We start from the raw sequence: 21617 nt of genomic DNA on the forward strand, positions 1-21617 counted from the left end.
ATAGGGCGCTGGTCTTACAAACCAGTTGTCGTATGTTCGAGCTTCGACCTGGAAGGATTCGTAGTGTCAGTACACACTTAAAAAAATCCCTGTGGTTTTACATCTTATTAGATGCACATAAATGGAGCGTCACAGTTCACGCAAATTTACGTCGAAAAACATTTAACATTGTATCTAAGACTCCATGACATAAAATTCATTGAAATAATAAAAAAAAAGAATACTGATAGCAACCGCCGCGACTTGAACCGAGAGTCATTGGATCATAAGTACGTCTGTTTATCGACTGAGCCACAGAAGCATGCATCTGCTTGGCTAGAAAAAGGTGCATTTAAATTTATACAGTCGAACCTGCTAGCAGAACGCAAGTTACAGTCGAAACCAGTAAAATTCAAGCTCATCTAACATTAAGTCATTACAAATAAAATTTTCCGTCATTTGACGATTTAGGTCTTTATGAATTACATCGTATGAGGGATTAAGTCACCTGTAAAATTCAAAATTTTTTAGAGTGTAGAATCGTAGCACCAGCTCTGAATCGGCTGCGAAGTCTGTTGAAACAGAAGGTCAAATTCCATTACAGGAATGTAATTAATACCAAGGCTTTGCTTTGCTTTTTGCTTATAAAACCAAAATAATATATGTTTCAAGCCGAGATATTGCAGATTCAGATTAAATTTATGAATTTTCCAGGTGACAGAATTCTACAAACGATACAAGTCACAACTACTTAATTTTTCAAATGACGCAATGTTCCACTCGCACTGAATTTTACACGCTCCGAATGTAATTTGCACTCCACTACCAAGTGTCGCTGTATGGATTTATATGTATCAATTATTCAATGAACAGATATAAGCTCTGTGGTGCAGTCGAGTAACCGTTGTGCTTGTGATCTGATGTTCCTCGGTTCAAGTCGCGCTGCTACTTACGATCTTTTGTTTTTTTATTTCGTTCGAATTCAAGCCATGTAATTTTCAAGTCAAACAATTTGACTGACACGTTCTTGAATAAAAATTTGTGTGAATACGACGCTCCTTTTATGTGCATCTGATTTTTTCGAATTATGTTGGAACTACCCAGGATTTATTTATTTTTGCGATACTTTTGACTTTCTCTATAGAAAGGTAATAGAATTGCTGGAAAAACTGACTTTCGAACGGAGCCTCGGAGACCCATAGTGTTATTAACCATTCAACTCAGCTTGACGAAATAGGAAAATGCCTGTATGTGTGTGCGTCTTTTAACCATTTTTTTTACGCGCTGAATTTTCTCAGACATAACTAAACCGATTTCAAGAAATTGAGGCTTATTTGAAAGCTACTATAGAGCCATTGATCGAGCTCGAAGATCAAATGGCTGTGACTTCTCGTTCCGGAGATATGATGGTATAAGTGACGTTACCGACAAAATGCGTTGTTTTTTCGCGCCCAATTGTCTCAGAGGTAGCTGAATTGATTTCAACAAACTTGATGAGTTCGTTTGAAAGCTACTGTTGAAAAAGGTCTGTGTGTATGTATGTGTTTTTCTATACGTTCTATTTTTTGTTTTGTTTGTTTGTGATTTGCCTCTCAAGCAAGAAAACTGTGTAAAAGGTATCGACTTACTCTACACACTTCAAAAACATCCTATGATTTTACATCTTATAAGATGCACATAAATGGAGCGTCGTAGTTCACGCAAATTTACATACAAGAACATTTAATATTGTGTCTTAAATTCCATGATATTAAATCCACTGAAATGAAAAAAAAATGAATCCACACACTTAAAAAAAAACCCTGTGATTTTACATCTTATTAGATGCACATAAATGGAGCGTCACAGTTCACGCAAATTTACGTGGAAGAACATTTAGTATTGTGTCTAAAACTACATGACATAAGATTCATTGAATTAAAAAAAAACAATATTACTAGCGACCACCGCGACTTGAACCGAGAATCATTGGATCGCAAAGTACGTCTGTTAATCGACTGAGCCACAGACGCACACATCTGCTTGACTGGTGAAAGATGCATTTAAATTCATATTGTCGCAGCTGCTAGCAGAACGCAAGTTACATTAGCATTAGAGACCGCCCGTGTGTTGCTACTCCGTTATTGATCTGGACGAATTGAGATTGCAAAATGATTTTTTGAAGTAACATGTTTGGGAATAACACATTGTTTCACACTGTGCAAACTGTGTTGAACCATGCATGCTGATCAATACCGACGCCGGCCACGTCCGAATGCAGATCTACTTGGGAGGGAAAGGATTGTTAGTTCGATGCATGTTGCTACTAAGAACCGAGGAATCCTCTGCATTCCCACATGCATCACAGGAGAGGATACTTTGTTAGTAAATGTTTTAATAATGTTATCATGTGTTTATTGCTCTGGGTAGCCGACTACCAAGAATGTTTTAAAGTATTATCGTTTTATGTGTTACTTTGTGCTGGCAATATAATGCATGAAACAGTCAATCTCCGAAATTGACAAAACTCCGGACAGCCGGCTGTCGAGTATGCAGTCACTCGTTTATGCATCTACCTTTCGCGTTTTTTTTAGTCATGCAAAAAAACACATTCGGATTGATAAAAAAAAAAAGGTATCATCTCACTGCTAGGTGGATTAAGCACGTTTTTATAAATGAAACTACGTGATACAAAATAAACGAGCGAATAGGATTTAGACAAAAAAGTTGATTCATTGCATTGAAATATTCTAAACAGTTATTATAAAATCATTTTAAATCACCAAACAAACGTCAACAGATTTCACACGCGTCTTGATTCCTTATTACTTCCGCTCTACTATTCCAATTATTTATTAAAATTATTAATTGGTTATATTAGTTGATCTGGGCAGCCGGCTACCGAGAAAAATATTAATTTACTGTTTGAAATATTAATATCAAGTGTTTTTTACTATGTATTCAATATACCGATACATGTCATCTCTGTTATTAACTTTGTAATATAAACGGATTTGCGCAATGGTTGATTTTTATCATTCATTTTATAATCCTGAAAGACAATCAATAACATGGAAGAAGAAATCATTCCTAATAAAACTTTTCTACGAAGCTAGACGGAAATTGATAGGTTGAATAAAGAGATGATTTAGTAAAATAGAGTAATCAGAAGTAAAACATTGAAAATATCTGATAACTGAAAGGAAAAAGAAACTCCTGTAATTGTCGCCTTTTACGACATGGAAGCAGGAACCCAGTGGATCTATTCTTGGTTCATTTTTTTCCGCCGGATTCCACACGGCATCTGAGCTGGTACAGTCCGGAGAGAGCTAATAGGTACTATCAATCTCCTAGTGGACCCCAGCCCCTCTGCTAGCAGAACGCAAGTTACAGTCGAGAAACCAGTAAAATTCAAGCTCATCTAACATGAAGTCATTACAAATAAAATTTTCCGTAATTTGACAAATTAGGTCTTTTTGAAGTACAACCGTATGAAGGATTAAGTCACCTGTAAAATTCAAAGTTTTTTTGAGTGCAGATAGCGACCGCCGCGACTTGAACCGAGAATCATTGGATCGCATATGTAAGTCTGTTAATCGACTGAGCCACAGAAGCACACATCTACTTGGTTGGTAAAAGGTGCATTTAAATTCATACAGTCGTACCTGCTAGCATAATGCAAGTTACAGTCGAAACCAGTAAAACTGAAACTAATTGTACACACTTAAAAAATGTTGCATCTTCTTAGATGGACATAAAAGGTGCGTCGCGATTCACTTACATTCACAATACATAACATGTAAAGATAAGTCATATCATTAACTTCACAGTTAATTTAACTGAAGTTTACATCGATACAGACGCAAAATTTATATTTACATATTAGTAGATGTAATATTGTGTCATCACCGAAGAAATTACGGCATACTTGAATTTACGTCAAGCGTAAATTTCATTTTTTCTAAGAGTGTAACCTTAAGTCAATACAAATGAAATTATCCGTCATTTGACGAATTAGGTCTTTATGAATTACATCGTATGAGGAAATAAGTCTCCTGTATTATTAAGATTTTTTTGGTGTGTCAAATTAAAATATGTTTTTGCTGATATTCCCGGTTCTGCGAATGTTACCGAGAACGTTGAAATATGCTTTCATGAATTACTTGTATCTTTCTAAATGGACCCGAACCGACTCTACCTAAATTTGTGTCAAAAATTAGCTTAATGAAAAGAATGATTCAATGAAAAGATTTGAATGGAAAATGAAAGGCATTATCACACTACTAGAAGGGGACGGGAGTAGCGTGATGGGTAAGTCGGTGGCTTTCAAGCAGCTCACTTGGTTTCCATTCCCAACCCCCCCCCCACACATAGGGTCAGAAAGTTTTTTTGGCTCGAAAAGGCTGCTAGATGTAAAAGGAAAAGATTTTTGCCATAATTTTATCAAAACTTGTTATTAAAACCAATATTTACTGGTGTGTTTTTTTTTTACAAAAGCGAAGAAGTTTTAGTTACAATATACAGGCATTTGCAAAACTTTTAATGCTTCATGTTGTCAATTAAGTATTAGAATATGATTTTACAAATTAAGAGCTACCACATTTTTCTCATAGTAACCTATATCCTAGCCGATGTCGAGACATTTGAACATAAAATTCCAGGCGAAGACTTGTATCTAATTTCTCGGTTTCAGCAAGTTTTAGATAATTGAGTGTAGCATTTTGAATAGGCAGGCAAAGTGGGGACATTTCGGTTTAATGATTGTTTTCACTATTTAAATGAGATATTTATTGCGTATAAAAAATTTGCACTATTTTTAGTGACTACACGGATAAAAATCAATTGTCGGAAGCATGATTTTTTAATCATGAATTCATCAACCGTGTCTTCTCATGACATTTCATGAGCTAAATGATTGATGTTATGAAAATTTTCATGGAAGATGTGTTATTGTTCACGATGTCAATAATTTTGCTCATGGAATCATAACTTATTAATCATGATGGGCATTATTCATGATTTCATGATTTTTAATTATGGTACCGGCAATGGATTTTTATCCGTGTAATACCGCGACTAAAAACTATTTCTATCCTAATTATTCGTTACGTTAAGTAGTCGTTCAGGACGATTAAAAAAAAATTTCTTGCCTCGCTTTGCGCCATGTGGGGGGTAAAGTGGGGTACTCTATAAAATTTCATGATGATTCCGTTGAATATTTATGAAGCCAATATTCCAATAATTGATGGTTAGAAAAAAATTTATTTTATTTTACAAAAAATAAAGACAGTTGAATTACATGGTTAAAAATTCACCCTTTACGTACCATTCTATCGAAAAAATAAATAACCATAAAAAGAACAGTTACATCGAATACGAATACAAATTAAATTCTTTTTTGCGCATCAAAATTGTATCAGTAAGATGTACCAGAGTTTGTACTCACTCGGGTAAAGTAAGATTGAACGTTGATGAGCGCTGTGCAGCGGATTTTGACGACTTACTACCTAGCTTCTGAAAAAGTTCTTAAGCTAAAAATCGTGATGCGTTCAATCATTTGAATTTACACATTCAAATGTCTTGATATTCACCACTTTTTACTACTCTAACCAACAAAGTCGGCCAGCCGAGTATTGGACATGAAAACGTGTAACATGTTTTATGTTCGATCGAAACGATCAAAAGATTAAAAATACCGTACCAGGTCCTTCATCGACTCATGTGAGTCAACACCTCAAAAATTGCGCAAACTGTCACCACGCATTATCTGATCTAATAAATTTTTACCGAACGCCCAGTATGTCACCATCATCTGAAATCTATCAACATTCTAACAGGCAAACATCAGCTCGGATAAACTGCTCGACCGAAACTCCACTTATGCGATCAGTGACTTACAGTGCACAGCCAGCAGTGCACTCTCACTCTCCCTTTCGGATTCGGCCGACGAATTCGTCCGTCCGTTCGTCCGTCAATCAGAACCACATCAGCCGGTTCCGAGTATGTTTCGTGTTGTGATCCTCTCTGTGTCTCCTCTGAGCCTCTCGGTTCTCTCGCGCTCGTTTCGTGCCGTGCCATGCACGCTGCATACCTAACCAATTCGGACCTAACCGGGCCAGCTCTTGATTGACTTGCGCGCATACGATTAAATAGCAGACGGTGCGCGGTGGTTGTAGCTCTGTCTCGCGGCACCGAACGGTCGCACCAGCGCAAGTTCTCCTTCTCTCGCGGTGTGACATAATTCCGGTTTTTGTTGTTTTTCTTGTGCCTCACCCGCGGACCCGCGTACGATTTTTGTGTTTTGCTTAATTTTGTCCGCTCTCGGGTCGCCAGCTAGCATCAGTTCAAAACAAGATTTCGTCTCGAGAACAACACACACCGAACGCATTTTCCCGCACGATCAGTGGAGCGCGATCGAGATTTTTTTTCTGTTGCGTGGTGTACGTCCGTACTTCGGGTTCGAGGTCCTGTGACGTTTTGGGCACGTTTCTGGGTCAGTCTTACTTTTAGACGCTTTTGGATAATGATAGTGGCACAGTGGGATTCCGGTAGACGTTGAAGACGAATGATTGGAGATTTATCGAAACGAAGAGTGCGAAGAGTGTTGAGTGAAAATTGAAAGCGAAGATCGCGAGTTGGGTTATCAAACTGCATACAAAAGATTCGGTGAGGTCCTTGAACAGATAGTGCGCTACACACCTTACCACCAGCACCGCCACCGCAGAGGCCAAGGTTAACCATTCTGAACAATGATCTTCAACCAGTCCGTGCGTCAGTGTGCATAAGTGAAGCTGAACGAACGCCGATCGCCTTCAACGTGCGCCCGTTCGTCTGTGTTTCCACAGTCTACGGTGTGTTTGTGTGTGCCTAAGCGGTTTTTTGCGTTAACCAATCGCGACAACTTGACGGTCTGCAACCGACCGATCGACCAACCGACCGCAGATCTTCCATTGAAAACTGACATCTGGGATCGTCTCAACTGACAACCTGTAACCGAATAGCTCACCTAGCAGTTTGAACGCGACTTAATTTTCAAACGAATTTCGGTAGCCAACCGTTTGGCGGCCGTCCGCATCAATTAATTTTGTTTTCGATTTGCAACGCAAAAGAAAAAGAACGCGGCAGTTTGTCGCCGCAGATTCAATTCAAACCAACCGAAATTAGCTGATACCGGTACGGGGTAGATTCGCATGTAATTAGCTGGAGTCAGAACTGCTTCTCGAATAGATTGGTATATTTTGGAACTGGCATGTTTCCAATTTCTAGCAAATTGATGACATGCGAAATCGAATCGAATGGTAAATGGCCGTAACTAATCTAGTAAGAGTAATCGTTGAATTAATTGACCCATACGTAGACGGTACTGCGTGGAACTTTCGCGGAATGTTGGCCATTTTCGTCGGAAATTTAATAAATCCGTAAATGTTTAGTCACAGTTCTAGGCGCATGTTCAATCAAAACTAAAACTGGATTATCTTATCATAAACCAGACGGCGCAGTTAACTAGGTCACTCGGTAGGAATGCAACTCACTCACGTTAAACTGTGGGGAATATTTTGGATCTTTTCTCTATTTTGTTGTTATTCAATTGGTATATATTCCACGGTCCCTGTCCATTAAAAGTTGAGCATATCGTAGAGATAACTTCGATGTAACAGTCAATATTTGTTTTTATTTTGTCATGTGTAGGTTGCATTATGTGGCAAACCTCCGAAATCTAGTAGCTTCAACCAAGATAAGATAAATTATGTCTGTTATAGAAATACTGCATTATGCTGAATTAAGAATTCAGATCATCTTCAGTATTTTCGCCGATCAGCTAATTTTAGTTGTTTAGAATTTTATACTATGAGAGAAGCTCGACAAGCTACGATAAACAAACACGAAAGTTGTTATCAATAATGATTTTATTGTTTTTCAAAACATTATCCATGAAGATCAATATACTTTTGCACTTTTCCCATACCGAAGATGGGATCTGCAAAACATGCGTTTTGGTCGATTGAGAATGGAAAAAAGTTGTTGGGGGTCATGAAGTTATCCTTTAAGAGAAGCAAACGACGGCTACTCTGTTGCAATTTCAATAGAATGAAAAATGCGTTGAAAATGAGTGAAGTGTGTAATGAAATATTAAGTAGTTTTTATATAATAATCTTAGCTACACAGAAACAAGCTGTTAGGAGTGAAAAAGTTTTCGGCAATAAATACAATATGTTCAGAAACGATCTCAATTTGCAAATGTCTGATAAGAGATGGGCTATTTCTACAAAATTTAATACTGAGATCATAACCACTAGAAAAATTAAAGAATTCGAGAACGTATATTTTCTTCGTTTTTATTCATTTTTAGTTGGTTTGACGTAAAGTCACCATAACTAAGTTCAGTTTTTGCAATGACTGATTGGAAACATATATTGTAGAAGCCAAATGAATGAGAAACTTACAGAAAATATGATTTTTTTTGGAAAAAGATACACTCAGAGACAGGACTCGAACCTGCGTTCTTATGCATTCCGTACATACGTGCTACCATTTCGCCACCCTAAGCATTGTGATAGACACAGCTCTAACACACGACTGGGTATGGTAAAGCGTGCGTCGAACATGGTCTACATCCTAGCCGCCTCACGACGGTATCCCATATCCAACCATCGTCTCTTCCGTGAGTTTCTGAGTCATTTGGCTTCTCCAATATATGTTTCCACTCAGTCATTGCGAAAACTGACATTTTTTCTGTTAAGTGTATTTTCCCACAAACAACACCCGGAAAGAAATATATGGAAGGTTTTCTCGAACTGATGAAGTAATCATAGCTAACGTTCCTTCCGAAGCAAAACTACACATTTATGGTGACTTCAATCAACGTGACATTGATTTCTACCCAGATTTGGAAAATGGAAGCATCCTACTACTAGTGGTGGGAGAGAATGGAACCCTTCAATATTAAGTTTGATCAAGTTGCAAACTTAGGACTCAACCAAATTAATCACGTAATAAATCAGTGAAACTGTTACTTGGTTTTGACCTTTTTTTATAAATATATAAAATAGGTATAGAATTCGCAAATAAAAGGTCTCCCCGTCATCCTGAACGCTATTGAATAGTTTTGAGATAAGATGTTTACTTTTTGAGTTATACGAAGTTTTATGTCAAAATTTTCAGGTTTTTGACAGTATCTGTCACAATTGACCTTGAAAACAGAATATATTTTCTGACTTAGATTCCGCACGGTAATAGCTATCCAACAAGCCATAGATTGTTAAAATCCGTCCATTTTTAACGGAGATATCGAAATTTTTGTGTAAACGACTTTTTCTCCTATTCCAGCAGTAGAAGTTTTGAGCGCTGTTTGGCAAAGAAATGCTTGGGAGCAACATGAAACACGATTTTTTATACTATTACATATATTTGTCTCTAAGTAACCAAAAGACTGTGTACAGCATGATATTTTGCCTCGGACCGATTTTAGCACGGTTCGTTTTTGGCAACATAATCGTTCGAATATGCCATATGTAAACCAAATGATGGCAGAATTTTCGAGTTGGAAGCAATTCCATAATTATATCGATTTAAACTACCTACAGCAATAAATGCTGGAAGAACATAACAGCCATATACCATTCGAATCAGTTCGTTGATATCAGCAAATGCGCGTGTGACAAATAATTTCACTCAATTTTCTCGGAGATGACTCAACCGTTTTCTACAAACTCAGATTCATACGAAAAGTCGTATACTATCAAACAAGGTTCCTGAATTATGTTTGGTTCCGACTTCTGGTTCCGGAACTACAGAATGATATGAGAAACGAAATTAAAACTGTGTAACTCATTTTTCTCGTCGATGGCTGAACCGATCTAAGATTCAAATAAAATCTAAGAATCATCTAAGATTCAAATGAAAAGTATTAAGATCCCATAAAACATCTTGCTTTTCAGTCAGATCCAACTTCCGGTTTCGGAGATATAGGGTGATAAGTATAAAAATGTCTATTTCACATAAATTAATCACGTTTATCAGGTTCGCAGATTTGGATAGTCGATAACCAAATAAACTTATTTCATTTTTGGTTGTATTCAGTTTTCGCTTCGGAAGGCACCCAAAAATTTAATTCGCGCTAGGATTCCTCAAAGATGTCTGCATTGATTTTCAAACATTTTGAAACAATTGGTGAATTTGTCTGACTTCGGTTACACCGAATTTCGAATTCCGGTTCCAGTATCGAATCGTTTCTCAACGCTCAATCGTCTTCTCAAAAAACGCCAAATCGAATTTCAAAAACAAAAGTTCAAATTAAAATAAATCCAATTTTATCCAATTCTGACTTCCGATTCTGGAATTGCAGGATGATGAATTTTTAAAATTCAAAGCGATATAGAAGATGACAATCCCGAAAAGTTAGACTCAAAAATATTGCAATTTATTCGCAATATGTCCATACGAATCGGTTTGGGTTAGGCTAGTTCCTGAATACCGGCTCTGGAAGTACCTTAAATTACCGTAAACTCTAAAGCGGAAATTACTTCTACATATCATGGAATGTTTAATCGATTTTTACACTTTTAGATTCACGTTCGATCCGATTTGCAGTTTCGACATTACAGAGTAGTGAATGATTAAAATCTCAAAATGCCACTTAAAACGACGGACATTAGAATAATGTCATGAAAACTGAAACACCGAATAATATTCAGGCAAAAAACACATGTGGATTTATAAAAAAAGGCATCATCTCACTTCTAGGTAGATCAAGCACGTTTTTTGTTGAAGAATTCGCAAGAAGGCCGAATCTTTTTGAAGCCAACTAAGGAAAAAATGAAAGGTATCCCACTGCAATTGAGTTGTCCATATACGTTCATGAGTATAATACATCCGATGACTATGAGTATGACGAGGTCTTTCAGTATCACTTGGCAAATTATGATAACATAAAGTTAAAATTAAGTAACATTGATTGGCAAACAATTTTCAGGATGTCTAATATTGACGAATTTCGTGCCAACGCGAATGTCGGCAGCACCCTCTCAGATTTAATGAAACTTACTGTACTTGAAGACTATGTCAAAAAAAGCCACTTTGCATACTTTGTTTTCCCAAACTTTTTTTTGCCAATTTTTGCCTTTCTCATATAGAATGGTTATGCAATCACTGTGAAAACCGACCTTTGAACCGACGCCCGGAGGGCCGAGTGTCACATACCATTCGACTCAGTTCGTAGAGTACGCAAAATGTCGGTGTGTGTATGTGCGTATGTGTGTATGTAACGTTTTTTTTTGCACTAACTTTTCTCGGAGATGGCTGAACCGATTTTCACAAACTTAGATTCAAATAAAAGGTCTTGTGGTCCCATACCAAATTCCTAAATATTTTTTGGATCCGACTTCCGGTTCCGGAGTTATGGGGTAAAATGTGCAAAAAGAATGAAAATATGTGCTCTAACTTTTCTCATAGATGGTGCGACCGATTTTCACAAACTTATGTTCAAAAGAAAGGTCCCATAAGTAATTCCTGAATTTCATTCGGCATCATGGTGGATTAAAACAGGTTTTTTTTCGAAGTCTCTAGTCTAAAAATGACAAATCCTACAATAAATGTTGGTGGAGTAATATTCACAAACCTACACTCTTAGAAAAAATGAAATTTACGCTTGACGTAAACTCAAGCATGCCGTAATTTCTTCAGTGATGACACAATATTACATCTACTAATATGTAAAAATAAACTTTGCGTCTGTATCGATGTAAGCTTCAGTTAAATGAACTGTGAAATTAATGATATGACTTATATATACATGCTTTAAATCGTGAAAGTAAGTGAATCGCGCCGCTCCTTTTATATGCATCTATTAAGATGTAAACTTTTCCAAGTGTGTACACACTTAGAAAATATCGTGTAAATTTACGTCTTCTAAGACCGACATATACGAGCGTCAAAAATGACTCATTTTTACAGTAGATCTAACACATATTTAATGCATTCTGACATATTTTAAAATGTTGAAGCACGTAATCTTACTCGGCTGCTGTAAATATAGTGTATGTTCGACACATATGTAAATAATTCTTGTAAAATTCAGTCTTTTTACGAATTACGTTCTTATGATTTCAGTCATATGCGGATTTACGTCACCGGTAAATTTCATTACTTTTTGCTGTGTAGTCAAATATTTAAATCGTCAACATCGAAAAAAAAATAAAATCTTTAATTTGGATGAAATTTTGTTCCAAGACCAACTATCAAAAATTCAATATGGGCACATTTAAAGGAAAAAAAGTAAATTTGAAAAAAACTTCTTGTCCAAACTGAATTTTTTTTTCAGTGTATTTTTATCGAAAACTAAACCAATGAAAGTCTTAGTCATCTTAGAATCCGATTTCGTAACTGCTAGTTGTCTGATACATGCCAGAAGTATCAATAACAAATTGGGTATATATTGATAATAAACTTTTCAATGAGCGAATGGTTCACAGAAAAAAATAATGAATTTTACAGGTGATGTAATTCTACAACCGACACAATTCATAACAATTTAACTTGTCAAAAGACTAAATATTCCTTTACCACAGAACTTTACCGGCTCCGAGTGTAATTTGCATTCGGCTACCATTAGTCGCTATGTGGATTTATATGCATCAATAATCCATCGAGCCGATATGTGCTTCTATGGCACAGTCGATTACTGCCGTGCTTTGCAAGCTAATGTTTCTCGGTTCAGGCCGCGCTGTTTCTATCGATCTTTTGTTTTTTATTTCAAGCTATATGATTTTCAAATCATATAATTTTACATGTTCTTGAGCATAAATTTGAGTGAAATAGGACGCTCCATTTATGTGCATGTTATAAGATGTAAAATCAGATGCCAAGGGCATTTTCTAATTTTAATGAACTACTAACTTAGAACTAGGATATTATCATTAGGGTAGTGGCGTATTCCGGTCGCAATGGTCGATTCTGGCATATTCAGCTGGCGATCGGCAATGGTCGGTGGATTAAATATAACACTACACTCCAAAAAAATTGAATTTTACAGGTGACTTAATCCATCATTTCAATGAATTTTATGGCATGACACAACAGGAAATTTTATCATAAAATTGTGATCATATTTCCGATGGCATGTAGCAAAAATTTTGTTGATTCGTTAGATACAACAAGAGATATTCACGATCAAAAACTTATCACTCTCTCTCAGAGGGTAAATTTTGAAAAGGCACCCCATAGTAAAGTAAGTCGTATTCACGACAAAAATCAAAAGATCGACAGCAGCAACGCGACTTGAACCGAAAAACATTAGATCACAAACCACACCAGTTAGCCGACTGAGCCACAGAAGCACATATCTGCTTGGCTGGTAAATCGTGCATATAAGTTCATACAGTCTCACTTGCTAGCCAAGTGCAAATTACACTCGGAGCCAGTAAATTTCTGTACGAATGGAATATTGCATCATTTGAGTAGTTAAGTAGTTTTGAATTGTATCGTTTGTAGAATTATGTCAGCTGTAAAATTCATAATTTCTTTCTGTGTACAACAAAATTCCAGAAGAACTCGAAGAACTTTATAATAGCGCCAAAACAATATTTGGTGTTCAGAAATTTTCCAGTTTTTTGCCTAGTCCTGGTGGCAAAGTAAAGGCGAAAAGGTATTCCAATTCAGGAGATTACCCAAAAATATTTTTCTTTTGTAGAAATACTACAAAATAGCATACACTAATATAGTTGAAAGACAAACGTATGAACGTACACAGTTCGAAAAAATATTGTCATTTTACATCTTATAAGATGCACATAAATGGAACGTCGTATTCCACACAAATTTATATTCAAGAACATGTAAAATTGCGTGATTTGAAAATTACATGGCTTCAATTCGAATGAAACAAAAAATAAAAGATCGATGGCAACAGCGCGACTTGAACAGAGAAACATTAGAGCATAAGCATATCGATTACTCGACCGAACCACAGAAGCTCTCATCTGTTCGTTGGATATTTGATACATATAAATCCATACATCGACACTTGGTAGCCAAGTGTAAATTATACTTGGAGCGTGTAAAATTCTGTGCGAGTGGAATATTGCGTCATTTGAAAAATTAAGTAGTTGTGAATTGTATCGTTTGTAAAATTACACTCCAAAAAAAAAATTGAATTTTACAGGTGACTTAATCCGACATACGATGTAATTCTTAAAGACTTAATTTGTCAAATGACGGAAAATTTTATTTGTAATGACTTAATGTTAGATGAGCTTGAATTTTACTGGTTTCGACTGTAACTTGCGTTCTGCTAGCAGGTATGACTGTATGAATTTAAATGCACCTTTTACCAGCCAAGCAGATGCATGCTTCTGTGGCTCAGTCGACTATCAGACGTACTTGCGATCCGATGGTTCTAGGTTCAAGTCGCGGCTGTTGCTGTCAGTATTCTATTTTTTTATTTCAATGAATTTCATGTTATGGAATTTTAGACACAATATTAAATATTCTTCCACGTAAATTTGCGTGAACTGCGACGCTCCATTTATGTGCATCAAATAAGATGTAAAATCACAGGGTTTTTTTTAGTGTGCATGTCACCTGTACAATTCATAATTTTTTTATGTGATAAATATGAAAATAAATAAATAATTATGTAAAATTTAATCTATAACGTTGTGGTGGTTATTTCTTTCCTCGATCTTTCCTCAGAAATAAACAAAAAATATTGAAATGATAATATGTTTTTTGACATAAACGCTTTTAAATGTAATTCTTGTTTAATAAAAATAAACTTAGATGCTACACAGAAAGAAAAGATGAAACTTACACGACATGTAAACCGATAGTACTATGAAATAGACATCAGTTGAAACGAAAATCTGATTTAAAACCATGATTGATGTAAAATCACATTAAAATTCATTTAGTTTTTCATTAATCAAGATTGTATATTTACAAACCGCTTGGTTTTGTAATGTAAATTTCCATTCAATTGCCTGCTCCATATATGTGCATGAAAATAAATGTAAAATCACAAAATATTTTTATCTGTGTAAACTATAGACAATATCTTCTCACAAACTGAGTTTTATTGAATTCTGAGATGATTATTACCTTCATTGGTTTTAGTTTTCGATAAACATACACTGAACAAAATAAATCAAGTTTGGACAAGGAAAAGTTCTTTTTAAAGGGGGATGTTACCCGCGGCCCGAAGCTGTAACATCAATCCCAGTCCAGCACAGAAAAATAGTCTTTAACGTAGTCTTAAGCTTATCCCTATCTTCTCTCTTTCTCTATCTCTATCCCCTCACAATCTAAGACATATGAACCGATACCATGAATTGTAACCATTATTACTGACTCTATGTAAAAACTCCTCCCCCCCCCTTTCCCCGAAATGCCCCACCTTATATCTCCCAGCCACCCCCAAACCCCTACCCCAATCTGATACATACCCGGTGAACGACCATTATTAGGTTAAAACCGGGGGTAAATAAACGATATAATAATAATAATTCTTTTTAAATAACTTGTTTTTTTTTAAAGTGCCCAACTTGAATTTTTGATGGTAGGTAGGGAACATAATTACCTATCTTGGAACAAAATTTCATCCAAATCAGAGATGTTTTTTTTTTTGTAAATCGATTTACATTTTGATCGAGTGTAGACTAATTTAGTGACAATCACTCCTACAACATTACTTTAGAGGATTTGTCATTTTTAGACTGGTCATTTAAAAAAAATTGGTTTAACCCTTTTTAAAAGACAATCTGGGTCATTCTTCGAAAATGAAGTATACATGCAAAGTTGGTGACAAAGTCTTGATGTACTGAAAGTTTCCTTAAAATCTGAGCGGGTGCTTCCTACTCTGAATACGATTTAGCACGAAAAAATTAAAAATTTATTTTTTACATAATTGAAGAAATTCTTCGGGCAAGATTTAATTGTACTCCTCAGATTGAAATTGCATCTCCGTTTTTGAATAGTACAATTCAAAAACGGAGATGCAATTTCAATCTGAGGAGTACAATTAAATCTTGCCCGAAGAATTTCTTCAAATACGTAAAAAATAAATGAAAATCTAATAGTTTTCGTTCAAAAACATTCTTCAAGGGTGAGTCTGCTAACAATTCGGAAGATATTTGTACACGATTTTCAAATTACTTTCAAGAGACCTATACTACGTTTTCCGAGATCGTAAATACTTTAATTTCTTCCCAGAATATGTTGATGACATTAATATTCAACACATTAATGTCCAAAATATTATTGTTTTGGCTTTGTAATAAATTACTCATGACCGCCATTTTCGCTAAATTTTAGAATAACTCCTATTTAGTACTGATTTTCTAAAGTAATTATCGAGGAGTTGCAACTATCTCCTGATTTCCGAAACTTTTTGAAGCGATAAGCAATGAAAAAATGTTTTATCAAGTCGAAAATAGAATCACTAATATGCTCGACTAATACAAATTTATTCGAATTCGTCAATTACTCACTGAATGCAATGGATAATGGTAACCATATAGAAGCTTCATATACCGAATTCAGCAATGCATTTGATCGCATTTATATACCTATGTTATTATTCAAACTACAAAAAATAGGAACTGATCCTGTGCTACTCAAATAGCTTGAATCGTATCTGTCTGATCGTCAGCAAATGGTCCGATTTGAAGGGAGGACATCCAACCATATTCTAGTCACCTCAGCAGTTCCACAAGGTTTCCATCTAGGCCCTCTCTTATTTATTTTATTTGTGAACGATGTATCTCTTATTTTAAAACACAGAAAAATTTTTGATATATGCCGATGATATGAGTCTAACGTTTTAGAAGTAAAAACTGAAGTGCCAACTTTCCATGTCTGGTCCTGATTTCCATTCAAGAGTCAACCGATTCCGGTGGCATTTCGAAATGCTGTTTACTTTCGAACGAGGAACTTTGAGTGATTTTGATATAAAAACGATGGGTTTTTCACACTCCGGTCTAGAATTTTTTCATGCATTTTATGTTTTCTTGATTTTGTATTCAATATACTTTTGTGTCAGAAAATTTTATGTCAAAAAGTTCACACACACACAATCACATTGCGCGAGCGACGTTAGTTACATCTTTATAAAGGGTGATTTTTCAAGAGGTGTAGGATTTGATTTGAAAAAAAAAACACAAAAAATGTGAGAAAATTGATGAAATCTTTATTGGAATCGATAGAACGATCAATATAAATTTATGTTTGAAGATGATTTCATGCAAATGTTGGCCGCGATTCCGCTTTAGATGCGCAAGGTTCAATTTTGGCACACTCTCTGCAACATATCGGCCGGTATTCCACGAATAAATGCTTCAATATTGGCTTCCAGTGCGTCAATCGTTGCTGATGTATCCTTGCAGATATGAGCCTTAACATGGACCCACAAGATCATACGATCTAGGTGGCCAAATGACGGGCCCAAACGTGAGATTAATTGTTCACCGAAGGTGACCCTCAATTTGGTCATTGTTTCGCGTGCCGTGTGGGATGTGGTACCGTCTTGTTGAAACCACATGTCAAGCATGTCCAATTCTTCCATTTTGAGATGCGACAATTTTGTTTGTTGTTTCCAGATGCGGCAATTTTGCTTGTTGTCCATTCAACTAGAAATTAACTTTGTCACTGAACACAATTTTTCGATACAAAAACGAATAACCGAGCATGAATTTTTTTTTGTCGAACATCACAGATGTGACTAATAAATTAGGGCTAGATATTCTAGTACCTTAAATGGGTTATTAAAATGCTCAGAATTCATCATTGAAGTGTGTTCCATGTAATCAAAACATTCAATAACCGTCAGACGAACAAGTGGAAGAATGGTAGCGACAAGAATCGCTGTACAGAAGGCCCGTAATGTATTGAATCTCTTCAAGCATCGAAGCGAAATGTTAGGTTCGGGATGTTGCAGAGTTCAATGACGTTTGTGCAAAACCAAAACTATTAAACATTCTCAATTTCTCAGAAAGAATCTCGGAACAATGAACATATCATGATTACAGAAACCCATGCAAAAAAATGTCCCGTTTGTTGATTGTCGCAACAAACGAAACAATGTTTCTATTTTGTTTTAATAGAACGCTTAATGCAGTTTATTTGCCATTACATTTTATTAATCACTATTGAAATAGTAGAATTCAAGGGTAACTAACAAACTGTCATTGAACGGACGTCTTCGTCGAACAAATCTACGTAGACTTTAATTGAAATTTATCAGATGATGAAGAAGCAAAAAGTTTCTTGCTAGGCAGGCGATATGTTGATGTGGTAAAATGAAACAGTCCATCGTCATCATTTTAAGACACCCGCAACTTCCCGGATTATTTTCTGTGCCTTTTGATGTTATACGAATATCAGATACTTGTTTGGCTTTTCCAATACATCGAAACGTTGTTCGGTCAAGAATTATTGACCCATCATGGAGACAATTGTTGGCTGCAACTGTACCTAAAATCTATCATTCTGTGTCAAGTTAACGGTGCTGATAATTGAATTTCTTTGATAGTTCTAAAGAGCAAATCATACAAATAGAAATATATCGATACTCACACGACTGACGAGAAGCTCCAACTGTGCTATGTATTTGTAACATTCGATGCCACAGCACAGACTGCTATCGATTGTAAAAGGACATTTTCAACTTTCATAAACCGCCATGTCAATCAACTCATCACACTACTCTGTCAGACCAATCGATCGGTCAACCAGTGCGCGTAGGTCCAACTGCGGCACAGAAAAAAAACCCTAAGCGTTGATTCTGATCCAACTCCGAATCGTATTACATCAAGTGCTTAAGCTACTTACGGTTGTTTCTGCTTTTATGCAGTTCGCATATGTTTATAAACAGAAGAAGAAGAAGAAAAAACAGAGATTAAATCGTCGGTTCGATCATCGGGCACACAGTGCGGAAAAACAGGTTTTATGTTGAATCTCATACATAATTGATTCTACGGTTATAGAATTGCTACTCCCAGGGGCAGATTGTGAAATCGGCTGTTGGCTGTCGTAACACTGTCGGTTGGAAATTCTGGACTAGCGGAAAACTTTTTAAGAACGTTATTGACCTTGTAATCTGTTATGACAAAACTATGAATTCCAAAAAAGTGCGAGCAGAATTGTCCGAGAAAAACGTGTCCATTCGTATACTGCAAAAAATATGAAATTTACAGGTGACGAAACACAATTCACAAGAAAGTATTCCATAAAATGACTTAATTTTACAAGAAAGGTTGAAATATATATCAAATACCTTTCAAGCAGACGTGTAAACTGAAATGTTTCGAAACTTAAAACTACATAAGAACGCATTGAGTTTGTGTTCGATCAACTGTAAAAATGAGTTGCTCAAAGATGTCGGTCTCAGAAGACACAAATTTGCTCAATTTTTCCTGAAAATCGTATGTCCAGACGAGTAACGAAAAAATATTTCCCTTGAAAAAGATCATAACCAGTGGTCGAAATGTCGGGCAGTATTAAAATAGCCATTCTTATTTAACAGTCGAAGATATAATTATTGCTAAATACCTGTACGGTCGATTTATCATATTTCCAAAAGCTCACAATAGGCCTGTACATTTTTGGCTTGATTTGGCAAGTTTTCACTACAGCGGACAAATGCTAAATGCAGAATGGTAACGAAATAACGGGTTGAATTATTTTGAACGGACGCCATTCCTCTCAACTGCCTATATTGGAAATTGTCACAAGTTACAAAAGAATCGAAAGGTGACTCGATATTCGACAGAGATCAAGAGAAGGTAAAATAAAATGGCCGCTTACGTTAGCCTGTAACAAGATGTCCAAAATATGATGAGTGACAGGTTTCATTAAAACCAAAAAAAAAAGTTTTCTATTCCTTAATTTCAAGCGTGGAATTAAAAAAAATATGCATTACCTAAACTTCAATTTTTATGTGGTTATTATTCTTTAGTAGAAACAGGCGCAGTATAAATTTTATCTAAAAATATCGAGTTGTTCCTGAGATATGGTTGCTCAAAGTGAGACATGTTATTTTCGCCAACAGCCTCAGGATTTGATTCTGGAACAAACAATATTTTATGTAGACCATGTTTGATGTACGTTCCACCATGTCTGACTGCGTTTAAGAGTGTCTATAACAAGATTCAGAGTGTTGAAATGGTAGCGCGTATGCACGGAATGCATAAGAACTACAACAAAGTTTGTGGAATGATATTTTTTTTTCAAATTTGTTTAAAAAGAAAGTGGGGTTATTTACAATTTTATGAATGGTGTTTCATTCAAAATTTAATACACTATAATCCAATATCAAATTTTTCAAATAGGTCAAACTCTTCTTTAGCAATTGTGCACATCAAAACACTAGCCGAAACGTTTCATTTGAACGCAGTGAAGAGGATTCTGGCTTTTGTTTGCAATCTACCCGGTTGATTATTGTTTCAAAAAATTAAGTCTAAACGACGTATTGTCTCACTGTTGAGCACACTACTGTCACGATAATTTCAACGATAATCAATCAATACTTGGTTAAAATTTCACGTTATCATTTTTATTTTCAACCGTGCTGATGAATTTCCACGGGTTAACCCTTTTAAAATCATTTTGAATCATCTGTGACTGAGGACGTGATACTACTGCTTGTCACAGAAAGTGGATTTAAAAAATCATTTTCTCTCAGAACCGAAGGGGGAGGGTATTGGAAAATGTCTTAAAATGTCTATGAGGGAGAACAGGGGGGTTCAAAAGTACCAAATTTTGATCTACGTAGTTTTTGAAAAAAGTCTTGGCATTACATTCCTTTTGTGGAATTTGGCCTTTCTGTTTCAACATACACTAAGGTCTCTTTTTACACGGGTTTTTTTCGCACGGTTTTTTTATACAGGGATTTTTTTACACGGATTCCGGAATTAACACGGTTTTTATTTACACGGTTTTCGCAATTAACACGGTTTCTGATGAGAGTGACAAATGCACTGTCATTTGTTTTTTGAGAAAAATTCAAAAAAAGGGAACAGGTTGTCTGTAAGAAAATGATTATAAGAGTTAATTTAAAGTTTGAAAGTTAACTAAAATCAAAAGCTTATCAATGGAAGTCGTCAGTAGTCATGGGAGCGTTGTTTAGTTTTGAGTTGGAATTCATTTTCTCTGGAATCCAACTGGAAATCACAATGAATTCCGAGTCAAATTTCGATCGAGTTTACCGAGTTTTTGAGATGGCTCTTGATCTCAAATCTAACTGCAGATTCTGTTGGTCGTGACAAGTTCAAGGCACTTTTCAGTCCCACAGATCGTCATTAAGAATTAATTGAATTTTATTTATTTCTTACCAAAGGCATCGGTTCTGAATATATTTCATGTTTCTTTGCAGATCAAGAAATCAAGAGCGATTGCGTCATCCTGCTGCTGGTCGTTTGCATTGCAGCAAAATACAATGAAACAACCTTACAAATAAATGTATAATCGTTGAAATCCATCAAACCGTTCGTTTATTATTGCATTTTTAAATTAGAAAGTTTTCGTGGAACACCCTGTGCAACGAAAACTGAACAATTTTAAGCAACATTATGCAAAATCAGTCCTTCAAATGGCTCCAAATGTTATCTGTAGAACTATTTGAATTACTTATCTGTTATAATATGCAAATCGGAAGTGAATATAATCAGTTT

At 35.7% G+C, this 21617-nt stretch overlaps 1 protein-coding gene across 7 annotated transcripts in view; it reads left to right on the forward strand.

Annotated features, from left to right (window-relative positions):
- LOC131427342 (cGMP-dependent protein kinase, isozyme 2 forms cD4/T1/T3A/T3B) overlaps positions 1–21617 on the forward strand; it is a 554292-nt gene that overhangs the window by 223825 nt on the left and 308850 nt on the right. Inside the window, exon 1 of one of the 7 annotated variants that reach the window (XM_058590439.1) lies at positions 6300–6809. The exons of 5 other annotated variants lie outside the window; for them this stretch is intronic. The gene's annotated coding sequence lies outside the window, so the exon portion shown is untranslated. Of the gene's footprint in view, positions 1–6299; positions 6810–21617 lie in introns of those variants that run through there. One more of the 7 variants, XM_058590440.1, reaches the window with a different exon arrangement.

Source organism: Malaya genurostris, chromosome 2, assembly GCF_030247185.1.
Source record: "Malaya genurostris strain Urasoe2022 chromosome 2, Malgen_1.1, whole genome shotgun sequence".
Taxonomy (NCBI): Eukaryota; Metazoa; Arthropoda; class Insecta; order Diptera; family Culicidae; genus Malaya; species Malaya genurostris.